This window comes from Odocoileus virginianus, chromosome 11 (genome assembly GCF_023699985.2).
Source record: "Odocoileus virginianus isolate 20LAN1187 ecotype Illinois chromosome 11, Ovbor_1.2, whole genome shotgun sequence".
Taxonomy (NCBI): Eukaryota; Metazoa; Chordata; class Mammalia; order Artiodactyla; family Cervidae; genus Odocoileus; species Odocoileus virginianus.
In genome coordinates, this window is record NC_069684.1 from 7941462 (window position 1) to 7957012 (window position 15551).

The following is a 15551-nucleotide window of genomic DNA, read 5'->3' on the forward strand; positions in this document are numbered from 1 at the left end:
TACACAGCTGTCCTAGGGAGGCTTGGATGGAGTTCTCAGGTAAAGTAACAGAGCTCCAGGTACAGGTATTAAACCCACAAATCATCACCCGAGCAAACACTGAGCAAGTGAGAGAACTAATATAGGGAAAGTCAGTCCTGCCTGATTCTTGCTCCTGGGTCAGCAGGCGCCTCACCACCCATGCCGAGGAGGAAAGAGATCATACATTTTATCTCAGCTACTTCTGATTTCCTCTGCAGAGCTGACTTGTGTCAGGTTGTAGCAGATGAAGCAAATGAATGCTCTCCTGGAGCCCAAGGCCTGGGGTGCCAGAGAGGCAGGCATTGCCTTGGCATCTCAGAATCATTTAGGAACTCATCAGAGGGTGCTCAGGCCAGCTGTGGCCATAAGAAGGTTGAAAATAGTGGCAGATGCTCCTTCCACCATCAGGCCACAGACCTGAGAGGGGCCAGCTAGCTGAGGATAACTTCCCCTCCACTCTCAACAGGTAACCGGGTAACCCTGTGTGGGCTCCTCCTAGTTGATGCACCACTATCAACCCAGCAGCCTCACGTTCAGAAACCAAGTGGCCCATGGAGAGATCATGAACATGGCAGGAGACGTACCCGGGGAGGTGCGGGTCAGACAACATGGGGCACATTTTGTGCACAAGCGCCGAGTTCTTTCCAACCACTGGAGTCCACCTTGACCTCTGCCCTTGCAGAACTCCTACAACCGAGCATCCTTATCTCATACTCGGCCACAAGCCTGGCCGTCTTACCCATTATGTGTTCAAGGCTCAAGGGCAGAGCTCTTCTAACTGCCTTCTAGGACAGAACTCCCTCCAGCCTTCAGCACACAGGAGGCCCCAGCACTTTCTGGATTAGTGGTGGGTCATTCAGAGCCCAGGGCACAGCAGCTCTCCGAGTCGAATCCTTCAGATACCCAGGGCCCTTCAACCTGTCAGAGCTGAAGAGACAAGCTCCTTTCTACTTGGCTTTTGATGACAGAAGAACCAGGAGATCAAATTATCAATTAAATGAAGCCAGCTAAATGGAAAACAAAGTATCATTTGACAGGGCCTAATTTTTCCTTTCTTTCTTGCCTCAAGTTTTTGAGAGAATGTACCTCTTTCCCTTCCAAGAAAGCTGTGCAAATTGTGTAAAGATTTTCTGAGTAGGACTCGAGTCAAGTGAGCTTACGTTTGGAAAACGTTCTGACTTGGGAAAGAAGAAGCAAAGCCCATGGGAACTTGGCTAAGGGTTGGAATTTACCTGACGGTTAATCGGACTATGGGGGTGGCTACAAGGCAGCCCAATGCTTGTCAGTTCCATGCAGATGAAGGAGGAGGTCTGGGAGTCCCCACAATGTTCCCCTCACCCTCAATTACTTTCCATATCAACCCGTCACAAAGCCTAAAATATCACACTGCTGCTAAGTCACTGCAGCCGTGTCCGACTCCGTGTGACCCCATAGACGGCAGCCCACCAGGCTCCCCCGTCTCTGGGATTCTCCAGGCAAGAACACTGGAGTGGGTTGCCATTGCCTTCTCCAAAATATCACACTACTTAGAACCAACTGATAACGTTCTGCAGTAACATTTATGTTTTAATTTGAGCAAATTTCAAGGTATCGCTGTAGTTAGTTAAAATGGCATGGTCTCCTGAGATGGGTAAGTCACACCAGATGTGGGCATGTGCCAGGGCTCTGTTGATGAACTTTGTTGCCTAAGAGGAAGACCTCACATGGCTCACAGCCAGGGAAAAGGACACAGATGCTTCTGAAGACAGCAGATTTGGGCAGGGCTGTGAAGAGAGAGACACAGGAGCGGGGGATCCAAATCGGTTTGAGGTACATAGCAAAGAGGGGAAGACCATGAGAGGAGAATGCAGAAGGACAAGTCTTAGCTACTTCATTGTTCTGCACTGTGCAGGCTCTGGTCATAAACACTCTCTTACATTTTATCACCAAAAGGTCAGTGCCTGGAGTACCTTCAATGAATCTATTTCTCATATTTCAGAATTCATGCTCAGCTCCCCTAGAGTCAATAAATCAGTCCTGGCTCAGCCAGCTCTGTCCGTGGTGCCCCCAGACCAGGTTCAACATGGATGGACCTAGACAGTCTCACACTGAGTGAAGTAAGTCAGAGAAAGACAAATATCATATGCTATCACTTATATGTGGAATTTAAAAAATGGTACAAATGAACTTATCTGCAAAACAGATATAGAGTTACAGATGTAGAAAACAAACCAGAGGGTTGTGGGGGTAGGGGTAAATTGGGAGATTGGGATCGATGTATACACACTACTGTATCTAACATAGATTAATAAGAAGAACATAGCATATTTAGCACAGGGAACTCTACTCAATACTCCTTAATGGCCTAGACGGAAAAAGAATCAAAAAAAGAGTGGAGATACACACACACACACACACACACACATATAAACGTGTGTGCATAAATGATTCACTTTGCTGTACATTTGAAACTAACAACACTGTAAATCAGCTATACTCCAATAAACATTTTTAAAATAAATAACATGGGGAAAAAAGGAATCACAGCCTTAAAAAAAAAACCTTCAAATTTGCGTTTCTGTCATTATTTATACTGCATTCAATGCCGAAGGATGGTGAACTTACAAAGCTGATGGACTGGAGGAATCATGGTAACTGTCCCAGTCCTCAGCTGATCCCAGCTACTCTGAGGCAGCCCCCGCCTGCAGAGATCTCCCTAGATGTTGTTTCTTTTAGGGGGATCAGAACAATGGTTTCCTGAGCTTCTTAAACCTTCCTACCAAAATGTTTCAGAAAGGGCAGGAGGTGACAGGGAAAAGAGAGGTCCAGCTCAAGGCCCACGAAAACAAAGCAACATTTCTTTAATCTTACGTTTATCTTATAATTAGACAAAGTTTGCATCTACTCTAAAAAGCATCTGCTTTTATTCTTACATAATTCTCCCTGCACATTGAAATTTCTGGGTACAATGGATGCTCCAGGAAGCAGCTGTTTGGAACAGAGGCAGGGACCGCTCTGGGTGGCTCAACCTCCTTTTTTGTCATCTGAGCCACGTGTGGGCAGAAGCTAAGCCCCGTGAGAGCAGGACACCAGTGAGAACTGCAGGCCTTGACTCTGCAGAGCTCACGAGGCCTCTGAGGACCTGGAGGGGGTGCCCACTCAAACATCAAGCCCACAAAGCTGACTGAAGGATGGAAGGAAGTGAGACCTGCGGCATGCTCCATGCTAGGCACTCAAGAAATGCTAACTATTAATATTTCTCTTCCTCCTATCTGGTTAGAAAAGACCACAGCCTTCGCCTCGTGACAGCCCTTTAGAGGCTCTCAGGCGACAGGGCTCTTCGATGGGCCGCACCGAACCCTCTGGTCTCATTTTCTGCGCCTTTCCCCAGTTACTCATGCCTGGAGGCCACCATTCAGTCTGGGGAGATTTACAGCCCCATACTTCTGTGTGCTTTCACACCCCAGGGGCCCGGGCTGTTCTGAGTGCTCTCCCTGGAAGGCCTCCATACCGCCCCCATTCTACCTGTGACGCCCCTCACCTGATCAGACCCAGAGGAGGCAGCACCCCGTCTGTGAGACTTCTCAGCCCCTCGTGCCTCCACGGACCTAGTGTCTGCCTCCGAGGCAGCAGGCATCATGCTCGGTTCCTATTGCTATTTGTCCATCTCATCTTTCAAGTGTCCTGCTCGTGGGGGAGTAAGACTTCATCACTCCATGCCTTGTCTGCACACAGAAGACACTCAACAAACATTTGAGGAATAAATATGTGTACCTGGGCATGTGGGTGGGAGCATGAATAATGCTGGGGATGGGGTGGTAGGTGCCACAGAAGATGGGGGGATATACTTGCCCAGCACTGGAGCCTTTACATGGACTGTCATGACCCCTCAGCCCAGTGCTATGGGTAAGAGGGCCACCAAAAAGGTTTTCTATATCTTGACTGCAGTGGATACAGGGTTTTATTTGCCTAAGTCTAACTATACCTTCTTTTCCCCACCAGCTGCATACCAAGATCCAGGAGACACACACGTTCGCACGCAGGCACAGTTCCTACTGCAGGTTATTTCCTGCCACTTCAATTTTGCCAAAATGCTTTCCTTACTCCTGCATGGGCATTTTGTTCAAAACTTTTTTTTTTTTTTTTCATTTCAGTCATTTTCATTATCTTATCCATTTTGCTTCCTGAAAGCTGAGTTTTATCTTACAGTCTTTGTGTTATTTTATCTATTTTTTAACTTTAGATTTTTTAAAAATGGGGTTCTTCTGGGGAAGGGAGCAACTCCAAGGTTACTGAGGACCAGGACACAGAGGTTCCATATAGTCCGTGCCTTTGGGAATTCCCAGATTCATAGGAAAGATTAAAAAAAAAAAAACCCTAAAAAAGATGCTATATCAACTCTCAGAAGGCACACAAGATGGGCCCCAAACAGTCTCCAGCGCCTCGGCCCCCCGGGCTGAATGGAGCTGAGTGAAGGAGGCGGCTGGACAGGCAGGGGCGGTCAGGGCAGTGATTTCTCAGATGGGCAGGACTACCTCCCAGATTGTCTAGGCTGTAATTCTCAAAATATGTGCACCCTCTTCCTGGTTTTTTCACAGCACAGGCAATCACTAGGCAAGATTACAAGAGGTGGGGCTCACCCAAGAGCATTTATCCCCCCCAGCCTCCCCCAGAAATATCATCATTTACACTGAATTACAAGATTCAGCACTTCCTAAAGGAGACAGCAGTCATTTTCTGATACAGGACCAAAGTGAGGAAAGAAAGGCATCCTGGCAGAGCCAAGAGTGGGGTCAGACCTTTTCTTTCCAGCCTTTCCAGGCCCTGACACCTGGATTTCTACCAAAGGATTTTTGGTGGGAGGGAGGGAGAGGAGAAGGGTGCTCACTGGGCAGCCAGCAGCCTCAGCCACAAGCAGCTGTACTTGATGCCGATGCCGGGGGGAAGTGGTCTCTGCTAAGTGGTTCAGTCAGAGAGACAGCAACGTTGATGGGAGGCAACCAAAGGGAAGAGACTGAAGGAAGGAAAGTCCTTGGTGCATGATGAGAAGGGGGCTCTTACAGGCTTGGTGAATGTTTTTATTCTTTTTCTTCAGGAACAAAAGACTCCATAATTGTCTGCTATCTTACCTCTTGGCATGTAGAATTATGGACATTAATCCTTCATTCAAGTAGTATTAGGTCAGTTAACATTTATACTCATCTACGCAGGGTGGTGCTAGTGGTAAAGAACCCACCTGCCAATGCAGGAGATGTAAGAGACAGGGCTTCCATTTCTGGGTTGAGAAGATCCCCTGGAGGAGGTCATGGCAACCCACTCCAGTATTCTTGCCTGGAGAACCCCATGGACAGAAGAGCCTGGCAGGCTACAGTCCATGGGGTGGCAAAGAGTTTGACATGACTGCAATGATTCAGCACGTGCTCAGGGTGGAGACCTCTTTTCTATAGGTACTGTCCCTTTTCTATAGGTACTTACCCCCCAGGCCATCTCATACTCATATGCCATCTAATCTGATGGCTTTGAGCAGATAGATAGCTCTCAAATTTATATAGCCAGTCCAAAATTTCCTTTTGATTTCTGATTCTGAATTCTCAACTCCACCTGCCCTGACACATCCCTCATACATGATCCTCTAAGAGTCTTTGTCAGCTCAGTAACGACTCCTTCCTTCCATTTAATCAGGCCAAAGGCCTTGCAGTTGTCCACCACTCTGTCTCATCCCCCCACAGGAAATCTGTTACAGCATCCGGCCACTTCTCCTCAAACCTCTGCCACTCCCATCCCGCACTAAGTCACCATTATTTCTTATCTGAACGATTACAGTGTTCTCCTCACTGATGTCCCTGCTTCCACTCTTGCCCTAGTTTGCTCTCAAAATAGTTATCAGATTGAGGTTTTCATGATCTGAGTCAGAGCACATGACTCTCCTGCTCAAAATCCTCCAACAGCTCCACCTGCCCTAGAGCCAGGGTCTCTGTCCACGTCCTGTCCTCCAGGGTGAGTCTGCACCTCCACCTCTCTGATTTCATCTGCAAACTCTCCTCTGATTTCATCCTGCAAACCCCAGCAGGACTGGCCCTCTGCTTCCTCTTGGACACCCCAGGGCCTTTGCACTTGCAGTTTCTTCTGTGTGGATCCTCTTCCCCAGATATCTACACGGTCTACTGTCTTACAGAATCTGAGTCTTTCCTCAAATGTTTCCTAATCTGTGTGAAGGTGTCTCTGACCACTCTGTATCAAGTGATCCGTGAAGGCACCGATTTTGTTCACTGATATATCCCTGACGTATCAAAGACACTCGTTACATGCTTCTGAACGATGAGGAAATGGAGCTAAAGTTGGTCATATGATCCAAGCTTGGACAACTGGCCTCTCTCTCCTGGGTCTGTGAATCCTGAGGGATTGGGGGTGCGGGCGGGAAACATGTCCTGGAGTGTATCGATCCCAGCAGTGGTGCCCTGACAGTCTTTGCCTGATACCTGACCTGTCCTGAGTCCATCTTTTTCTCAGCCTGATTCTGCATCAATACCTTCAATTCTGTGAGTTACTCTATCTCCTTCCAAGAAATTCTCTCTCTTTTTCAAATTAGCCAGCATCATTTTCCATTGCACAAAACTTAACAACTCTAACTGATGGGCCATCTCATTTCCCAATTCTTGTTTTCTCCTGTTCTGGGTTCTGCAGCCACTCAGTAAAAGTGATACGTGTTCCATGAGAGTTCCAGTCAGACTAGTTGTCTTGTTATTGACATTTAATGACTCCCCTAAAATGCCACTATTGTACTAAAAATAATACTGACAGGTTCCCATATTCCTTTATAGCTCAAAAGTATAGGTTAACTTCTTCTCATTTTACTGAAAAGAAAATGGAAGCCCAAGAAATGAAGTGGCAGATTGTGTGAAAAAAGAGTCTAATGTTTGGTTGCTAAAGAAAGAATACAAAATTCAGAGGGAGAGCGGCCAACTCTGTGCTCAAAAATGCTCATTCTCAGTCATGGAAAATGCTAGAACAGTGCAGGCAGTTATCATCCTGCAGTGTCCATTCCTCCTAAATCATAGTTGCTGGACTATAATGCACCCTCCCTCCTCAGCAATAGCTGGAGGCCCCCATTAGAGCGCATGGTTTGCTTTCTGCCCTTTGCAAGGCCAGGTCTGGCTGTGGAAAATCCTCAAAGATGAGGCTCACCTGGCAGAACCTAGGCCACCATGAGCCAGGTCTGTTCAGCTGATCCTGTACAATTTCTCTGACATCACCAGGCTTGTTTTCATTGGAAGGAGAGCAGTAGGGGTCAGGGAGAAAGAAATGCTGATAAAAGCTCTTTAACATTCTGGCATGAGTGCCCATGGATAGTGTTTCTCAGCTCTAACTAAAATGCCTGTAGTTTTGTTTGGACATTGGCCGTAGGGCCTTAGCCAAAATGAATTTTCAGTCTAAGATAACTGGAAGTTCTGTGTATGTGTGCTTAGTCACTCAGTCGTGTCTGACTCTTTGTGACCCCAGGGACTATATAGCCCAACAGGCTCCTCCGTCCATGGGGATTCTCCAGACAAGAACACTGGAGTGGGTTGCCACGCCCTCCTCCAGGGGATCTTCCCAACCCAGGGATCGAACCCCGGTTTCCTGCATTTCAGGTGGATTCTTTACCATCTAGCCACAGGGGAAGCCCATGAATACTGGGGTGGGTAGCCTACCCCTTTGTCAGGGTATCTTCCCAACCCAGGAATCGAACCGGGGTCTCTCGCATTGCGGGCAGATTCTTTACCAGCTGAGCTACCAGGGAAAGCCAGAAGTTCAGGAGTTATCTTAACTGAACGACAAACAGTTGATCAGCACCCTGGACAGTGATCTCCATGCGCCCAAGGAGGGCAGACCCCTGACTGCAACCTAAAACCAGCTCCAGGACTTGGGGCTCCACGAGCTACAGGGAAGAGCCCAGCAGTCCCGTCTTGGTGCCTGTCCCCAGGATCTCAGGATACCAGCAGGAAAACAAACACATGAGCACAAACAACGAGAATCCGTAGCAGCTCTGCAGAGTAAATGCCGGGCTGCCTAGAGGGATAAGAGCTAAATAAAGATAGTAGAGCTTTCTGGAAAAAGAGACATCATCAGGATTTTGAAGGAAGGGAGGGACTTGGTGTGATAGAGAGAAAAGGATGCAAGGCAGGAGGGCGTAGATAAAGACACGAAACTCTGACACATTGATTTCCATCAATACATCTGAAGTGTTCCCCAGCACACCAGGAAATACCATTTCTGAAAAAAATGCCCCACCCTGTCTTCTTCAAATTATATTCAAATATATTCTTCAAATAGTCTCAAAATCAACTCTCCGATAAAGCCCTTTTCATTCCCTCCTATCTTTTTCTAAAAATGGACTTTTACCTTCTAACAATGATGACTATATTTAGACCTGATGAAATGTTAGCCATGGCTAGGAGACCTGCGGTTCCTTTCCTGATTACCCAACTCTATTGCTACTGGGTGCATGTTTCCTTCCTTTATTCCTAGATCCTCAGTCCTACACGCTGCCAGAACTGTTCTCTTCTGGAAAGCTTTTAGAACGTCACTTACAGGCTGCCAATGTCTTATTTCTTTGCCCTTTGTTATTTACCTGTTAGGATTTAATTAGGCGAATTAGAAATAGTCATCTCCCTTTCTCCCTCTGAGAAAAAGTCTCTGATTAAATTTTATGATTAGAAAGAATTTTTCTTTATTCAAAAGCCTTTTGAGGAACTAAACTCAGACTAGTTAGAGTCAAAACACACTCAGCACTTCTCTTTCATATAGTAATGACAGGGAGCGAGCAGAAGGGAGAGACGTATGAAGAACATTTCGGCAACAATGGACAAGACAGAAGAATAAAAGTATCATCAGCCAAAGCCAGTTTCCAGAAGCTAAGACATGGGAAAGGTGTCCCAAAACAAAAACTGAAGCAATATCTTCAATCACTCCGAATCAGTGATCAAGGTATCTGCTTTATCCCCATAAAAATCAAGTCTCTAAAGAGACTAAATAATTTCCACCTGAGGGGACACATGCTCATTTAAATTGGTCCATTTGGGGCTTTAACCACATGTCACTGCTGCTACTGCTAAGTTACTTTAGTCCTGTCCAACTCTGTGCGACCCCATAGATGGCAGCCCACCAGGCTCCCCGATCCCTGGGATTCTGCAGGCAAGAACACTGGAGTGGGTTGCCATTTCTTTCTCCAATGCGTGAAAGTGAAAAGTGAAAGTGAAGTCGCTCAGTCGTGTCTGACCCCATGGACTGCAGCCTACCAGGCTCCTCCATCCATGGGATTTTCCAGGCAATAGTACTGGAGTGGGGTGCCATTGCCTTCTCCAGAACACATGTCACTAGGGCCCTTCAAATGGTTGGGATGGGAACAGGAGAGCTTTCTGAATCTTCTCATCAATGACTCACGATCATGAATACATAAAAAGTAATAGAATCTTGCCAAATTTCCTCTTTGTTTTGGCTTCTGGAAACATAGAGTCCTACCAACAATGTGATGAATGAATTCATATTACTAAGTCAAAACATGTTGGTACATACATGTTCCATATAAATGGTGCAAGAAAATCCCAAAGCCAAGAAGGGACCAGGCTAGATTCCTTCTTAGTGGTCTTATTCCTCAGGCCTTCTGCTTATACAGGTTGGGGAGGTCAAATGAGGGAGAAGGAAGGACAGGGAAGACACAGTGGCTTTAAAAGATGGGGCCAGGCAGAAGGGAAGACTCAGGCCATCTTCCTTCCTGGGGCTTCAAACCCTGGTTCTTGACACTAAGCTGCACCTAAGCAATTGTTCTATCCAAGCCTTGTTGCCGAGAAGCAGGCATGAGGAGGTTGAAGGTTCAAATGCTGAATGGAAGGCCCTTAGAGACAGCCCTACCCCAGACTTTCTCTAGGGGGTGGTCCCTAGAGAAAGATAACTAGGAATGGCTTTCTTGACATAAGAGAACCCATTTTGGCCTAAGCCATTTTGTGATCTGAGCCTGGCCACAACGCCTGCCCTTGAATAGGTCTCAACCTGTTTGATCTTAAAAGAACAAAGGAATGCAGGAAAGAGGATGAGCAGTCAAACAGGGCAGCTAAAGCAGAGTCCTAGTCCACCCTCAAGGGACATACATAAAAATATACCTTTGAGTTCTGCAGGAACTAAGGCCCCCACCCAAGTGGAGGGTGGAATGATGATGCTGACCCAACTGACTTCAATCAACTAAGACCTGGATTCTGTGGACCTTTGCCCCACTCCTAGGCTGAGTTCTCCTCTGCTCAAGCCTCTTCATGATTATGCATGCTCAGTTCAGTCGCTCAGTTGTGTCTGACTCTCTGTGACCCCATGGACTGCAGCAAGCCAGGCTTCCCTGTCCATCACCAACTCCCGGAGCCTACTCAAATTCATATCCATCGCTTCAGTGATGCAATCCAGCCATCTCATCCTCTGTCGTCCCCTTCTCCTCCTGCCTTCAATCTTTCCCAGCATCAGAGTCTTTTCCACTGAGTCAGTTCTTTGCATCACATAGCACAGCTTAAAACTTCCCCAATTTTGCTGTCTGGGGAGACACTGCTTTGGGAACAATCCTTGGTGTTCTTGTTTCTGTAAGTAATAAACCCTTCTGCCAACCTTGGGCTTGACTGTGTCTTTTGGCCTGACACACCACAAAGAGACAAACATGAAATAGGAGGGAAGGGGGCAGGGCACAACCTCTGAAAGAATGACAGCCACTGGGGATAGTATAACATAAACTGGTTAGAACAAACTAGGTCCAAGATTTGACTTCCAGTAAACCATGAGCCTCATTATACACTCATTGTAACACATAAGCCTACTAAGCAGCACACTCATTGGCACCATGACAGCTTCAAGGTCAACTCTAAGAAGCCAAAATGTCATGGTGGCCCAGTTCCCAAAAATCCCGGCCCCTTATACAAAATAGTTGGACTAATCCTCCCACTCATTAGCCCAAGGAATTACTGAGCCCATAAAAAGTAACCGTTTTTCTAGTCTGATCTCACTTTCCAAGATGACCCCACACCCTGAGACTGCTCTTGCCTTTTGAGACAGACTGCATTCTTTCTATGGAATGTGTATCTCTCTAAATAAGTCCACTTCTTGCCTACCACTTTGCCTCACATTGAATTCCTTCTGAGCTGAGATATAAAGAACCTGAGCCTCACTAAGCCTTGACACTGGGTGAACGATTCTAAGACCCTTGGTTCAAGTCCCAGTCTGGGTTTTGGCGGGGTTCAAGTCCCAGACCATGGTTTTAAGTCCCAATCTGAGGTGTGTGGCTTGTAATCCAATTTTCAGGCAACAAACTGAGTGTACAGCCAATGTTCTGTGTGCCAGAGACTAGCCTTAGGTACCAAGTGGCAAGAGTCAACATCCCGCCGAGCTCAAAGGACGGCCCAAGCACTTGGGGAACCTCTGCAGTGAAGGTCTGCACTATGGAACTGGAAATCAATGTGGAAGCGTTCTAAAGAACTATATTTAAAAAGAAAAAACTGTTGGGGGTGGGCAAAAAAAGCACAGCTAGGATTAAAAGGATTCCTGGCAGGCAAGATTTTACTCAATTTGCCTGAAGTAAATTGATTACTGATGGTACTCCCATAACTCCTGGAAGGAAGACAACTGGGTGAGCTGCCAGAGACTGAGTCAGGAAGCCACCTGCCAGAGACCAGAGCCAGAAGGAATGGCAATGCGTGGACGCAGGCCTCCTCAGAAGCACCGAGTCCGGGCGTAGGAAGACGGAGAGAACAAAACAATGGCGAAAACGACAAGGGAGCTGACCTAGGTCACCGTGGATTCTGAAGGAAGTAGTCTACTTCTGGGAATTTAGCTGGAACAAATATTATTTTATTTCTGAGAATTCGGCTGGAGTAAATCTTAGCAAAAGGGGACCACTGATTCAAGGTGACCTTTGGTCGAAGGGAGTTGTCACAAAAGGATGCCCTTCATTCGGCTGGAAGTCCTAACGCTCTAGTCCCCATGGTCCCAAGCTATCTCTAAGTTCCCAGGTGAACGAGTTGTATTCCAGCAGATGTGAAGTGGGATTTCTGATCCAAGAGTCCCAAACCCTCCACTTCCTAAGGGCTTGAGGAGGCAACACCCAACTCCCGTCTCACTCATATTTTTCCTTTCCTAGCACACAGCAGTGCCTGCGGGATGGGGCTGAATTTGAGGGAGGGCATTGGGTTTCAGGTCTTAATTTGTTTCTGCTGCACTTTCCCAGGAAAGGACAGTAAAGAAAGATCCTCACCAGGTCCCTCCTGCCCTATCCTCCCAACTCCCACCTGTGGACGCGGTCATGAGACGCTGTCTGGAGGCTGATTGCTCCCGAAGCAGATTTAATGACATGTGGGAGCCTGATACACAGTGAGAGGAAGAAGGATGTGCCTGAGAGATTTGGTTATGAAAACAGATCAATGAGGTTCAGTTCACAGTGTGTGTGTGTGTCTGTCTGTCTGATTGTCTGTGTCTTTACGGGTGGAGGATATACAGAAATACTTCAAAAGCATTGTCAGTGGCACCTATTTATAGGTCCCGAAAACGTACTGCAGAAGGAAGGAAATAAAGACGACAAAGATTAAAAAGCATTGAGAAGAAATTAAGAGTCAAGGAAGGGAGCCATTGGTATATTTTTCATGTGATAAAGAGATGACTTCACAAAAGATGAAGGAGAAATGTGGACTTCCGGCCAAGCAAGGGGCGTGGGGAATAAAGAGAGGAGAGCCCAGGGCTGGGGGCTTGAGATAGCCCCTGCTGTTTCCGGTAGGTGCAGGGAAGGCGCTGTGTAGTCAGTTTCCCTCCAGTTGTTCAGAGACTTCTAATCAAGCAATAAAAGTCAGAGTGCCTCAGGAAGTGCCCTGGGAGAGGCTCTTGGGAGAGATGGCGGGATCCAGGCAACAGCAGCCCTCCCAGGAGGGCCAGCCTGCCTTGTGGAAAGCCTTCTGGGCTCAGGTCTTTAGACAGCTCTCCCACTGGGGTACAAAGAAACACTCCCAGTCACCGTCTGGGCACTCCTGGGGCAAAGGGACTGGGACTGTCTGCTGGCCTGAGTAGGCCAGGTAGCCTGGGGGTGCCGGTTACAACCAGAGCGGTGGGACTGAGAACCCTCAAAGCCTCCCAGAAAGCCAGGCTGACAGTGCGGGAGTGAGCAGTCGGGAAGTGGGAAGTCCAACACAAGCGCCTGCTTTCCGGTGCGAGGACGGGGGCTGATGGAGCCTCTGGCCTGCACATCAGGAGAGATCGTTACACTTGGGTAATTGAGTAGCCACGAGTCTGCCGGTAAGCAGCCCAAACCTCAGAAAAGCAGGATCAGCTTCAGAGTTGGAAGAAACCCTACTTCACCCCAAAGAGCTCGAGTGCCTGCTATGTGCTGGGGCTGTGAGCAGAGCTGCCCCAAGATCTCACTCCATACAGTCTGGGCAGTGAACCAGCTGGGACTGGGAGCTTCCCCTTCTCCCTGCGGGCAGGGCTGCACCCACGCTCAGCTTCCCAGGGGCTGGGGCTTCCGCACGGCTGGAGAAGCAGGGTCTACAGCTTCTCCTGGGCCCTAGGGCTCTCCAGGTACATGGCAGCTAGCTTTCCCAGGCTACTCCTGTAATCCGTTAGCTCCCTGGCCTGCCTGTGCCAAGACCCTTCTAGGGCCCTTCATTACCAGCTTGCTCTCTCCCTTGCTGTATAAGAGGGAAGACGCTCAAGGGAATAGGGTCCTTCCACTGGAATGAGCACCCAGAATGCCCCCTCACCTCTCTCTGAGATGTCTCACTTCTCTCACTGACCTTCAGTCCTTGGAAGGCTGTTCCTTAACCCATGCTGTGTGACACTGAAGAACTGGCCCCAGACCCCAAGACAATGGTTATCCAGATTTAGGGGCATTAGGATTGCTACAGGAATTAACAATATATGGGTTTCTGGGTCCAGTTCTGGAGATTCTATGTCAATAGATAGAGTGTGGGGCCAAGAACTTGCCTTTCCAACCGGGGACCATAACTTGGGAGCCACTACCTAGTGCCCGAGGGACCCAGCCGGCAACACACAGATACCGTTAATTACTGGGGATACAGCAGGGGACAAAACATCTCTGAGAAGCAAGTCTCAAAGATTGCACATTTAAAGCTATACATTGCTTATGGCTAAGAAGGGAAAAGAGACTGCTCTGAGTAAAAGTTGATGGGAAAACTAACTTGGATTAGGAGCACAAGGGTCAGGGAACGTCTCTGGGAAGAAATGTTTAGGCCTGCACTATGCGTGTGTGCTCAGCCGTGTCCGACTCTTTGCGACCCCATGGACTGTAGCCCGCCAGGCTCCTCTGTCCATGGGATTTTCTAGGCAAGAATACTGGAGTGGGTTGCCATTCCCTTCTCCAGGGAATCTTCCTGACCCAGGGATCGAACACATGTCTCTTACATCTCCTGCACTGCAGGTGGTTCTTTACCACTGAGCCATCAGGGCAAAGCCCAGTGTGTGCACTGCATCCCCTCAGTTTCCTGGGGAAGCTCCTTTATAAATAGTCCCCATTTTTTAAAAATATGGAAATTCTGGTATTTGGTATTTTCAAGCTCTATTTTCAGATATCCATTTGTTCCCGAAAGTAGCTGAAAAGACCTTTGCTATGTAGGCTGGTTGAGAAACTATGGTCACCAGACTTAAAAGTCATCTACCCAGAATAATGAGATGCAAAGCAGAACTCATGCCAGAGCATGCCTTGGCTCTGCTCCAGGGCAGAGTTGATTTCATTCTGCCAAGGGGCCATGGCTGCAAGGAGGCCAGGTCCTGGGGCAATGTACTGTATATAAGGTACAGGAGGCCAGCAGGACCCACCACGCCAGGCTCCTGAGTCCAGCCGGACTCTGGGGATGGAGTGGGAAGGTGGGTATTTGGGTTTTTTTAGTCCATGATCTCCACTACTTCATGCCCAAAAAACAAAACAAAAGCACCACACTCAATGTACCTCACTGACAACCACTTTTAAAAGATCAGGAGAAAGAAATCCTCGGTTAATGGAGGAGTTATTGAGTGACTGTTACATACAAAGGTACACATAACCCCCAAAACATAATCCTCACCCTTGAAATCCTTAGATTTGTTTTAGAAACAGTACCTAGCACAGGGCTGCATACTAGGAAAAAACTCAGTGCTGGGAAATGGTAATAAAAAGGACCAACAATAATAAAATGTTATGGGATTATATAAGTTACATAACCATAATCGTCACTGTACCAAAATACATTGCTCCCCTGGGAAGGGAGCTCCCCAGGCCACGATCAGCAAGCACAGGGCCTCCAGTGGAGACTCGAGCCCTCGTACCGGAGACCCTCCTGGCCCACCCCATGCATGCTAAGCCACTGAGTCAGGTCCGGCTCTTTGCAACCCCATGGACCATAGCCTGCTGGGTCCCTCTGTCCATGTGATTCTCCAGGCAAGAATACTGGAGTGGGTGGCTGTGCCTTCTTCCAGGGGATATTCCCCACCCAGGGATTGAACCCATGTCTGTTACACCTACCTGACTCCGGCCCCCTGCGGGACTGCCTGTCTTCACCATC

General features: G+C 47.8%; 1 protein-coding gene across 5 annotated transcripts in view; it reads right to left on the reverse strand.

Moving 5' to 3' along the window:
• KCNH1 (potassium voltage-gated channel subfamily H member 1) overlaps nt 1-15551 on the reverse strand; it is a 440397-nt gene that overhangs the window by 95351 nt on the left and 329495 nt on the right. The window lies entirely within an intron of this gene.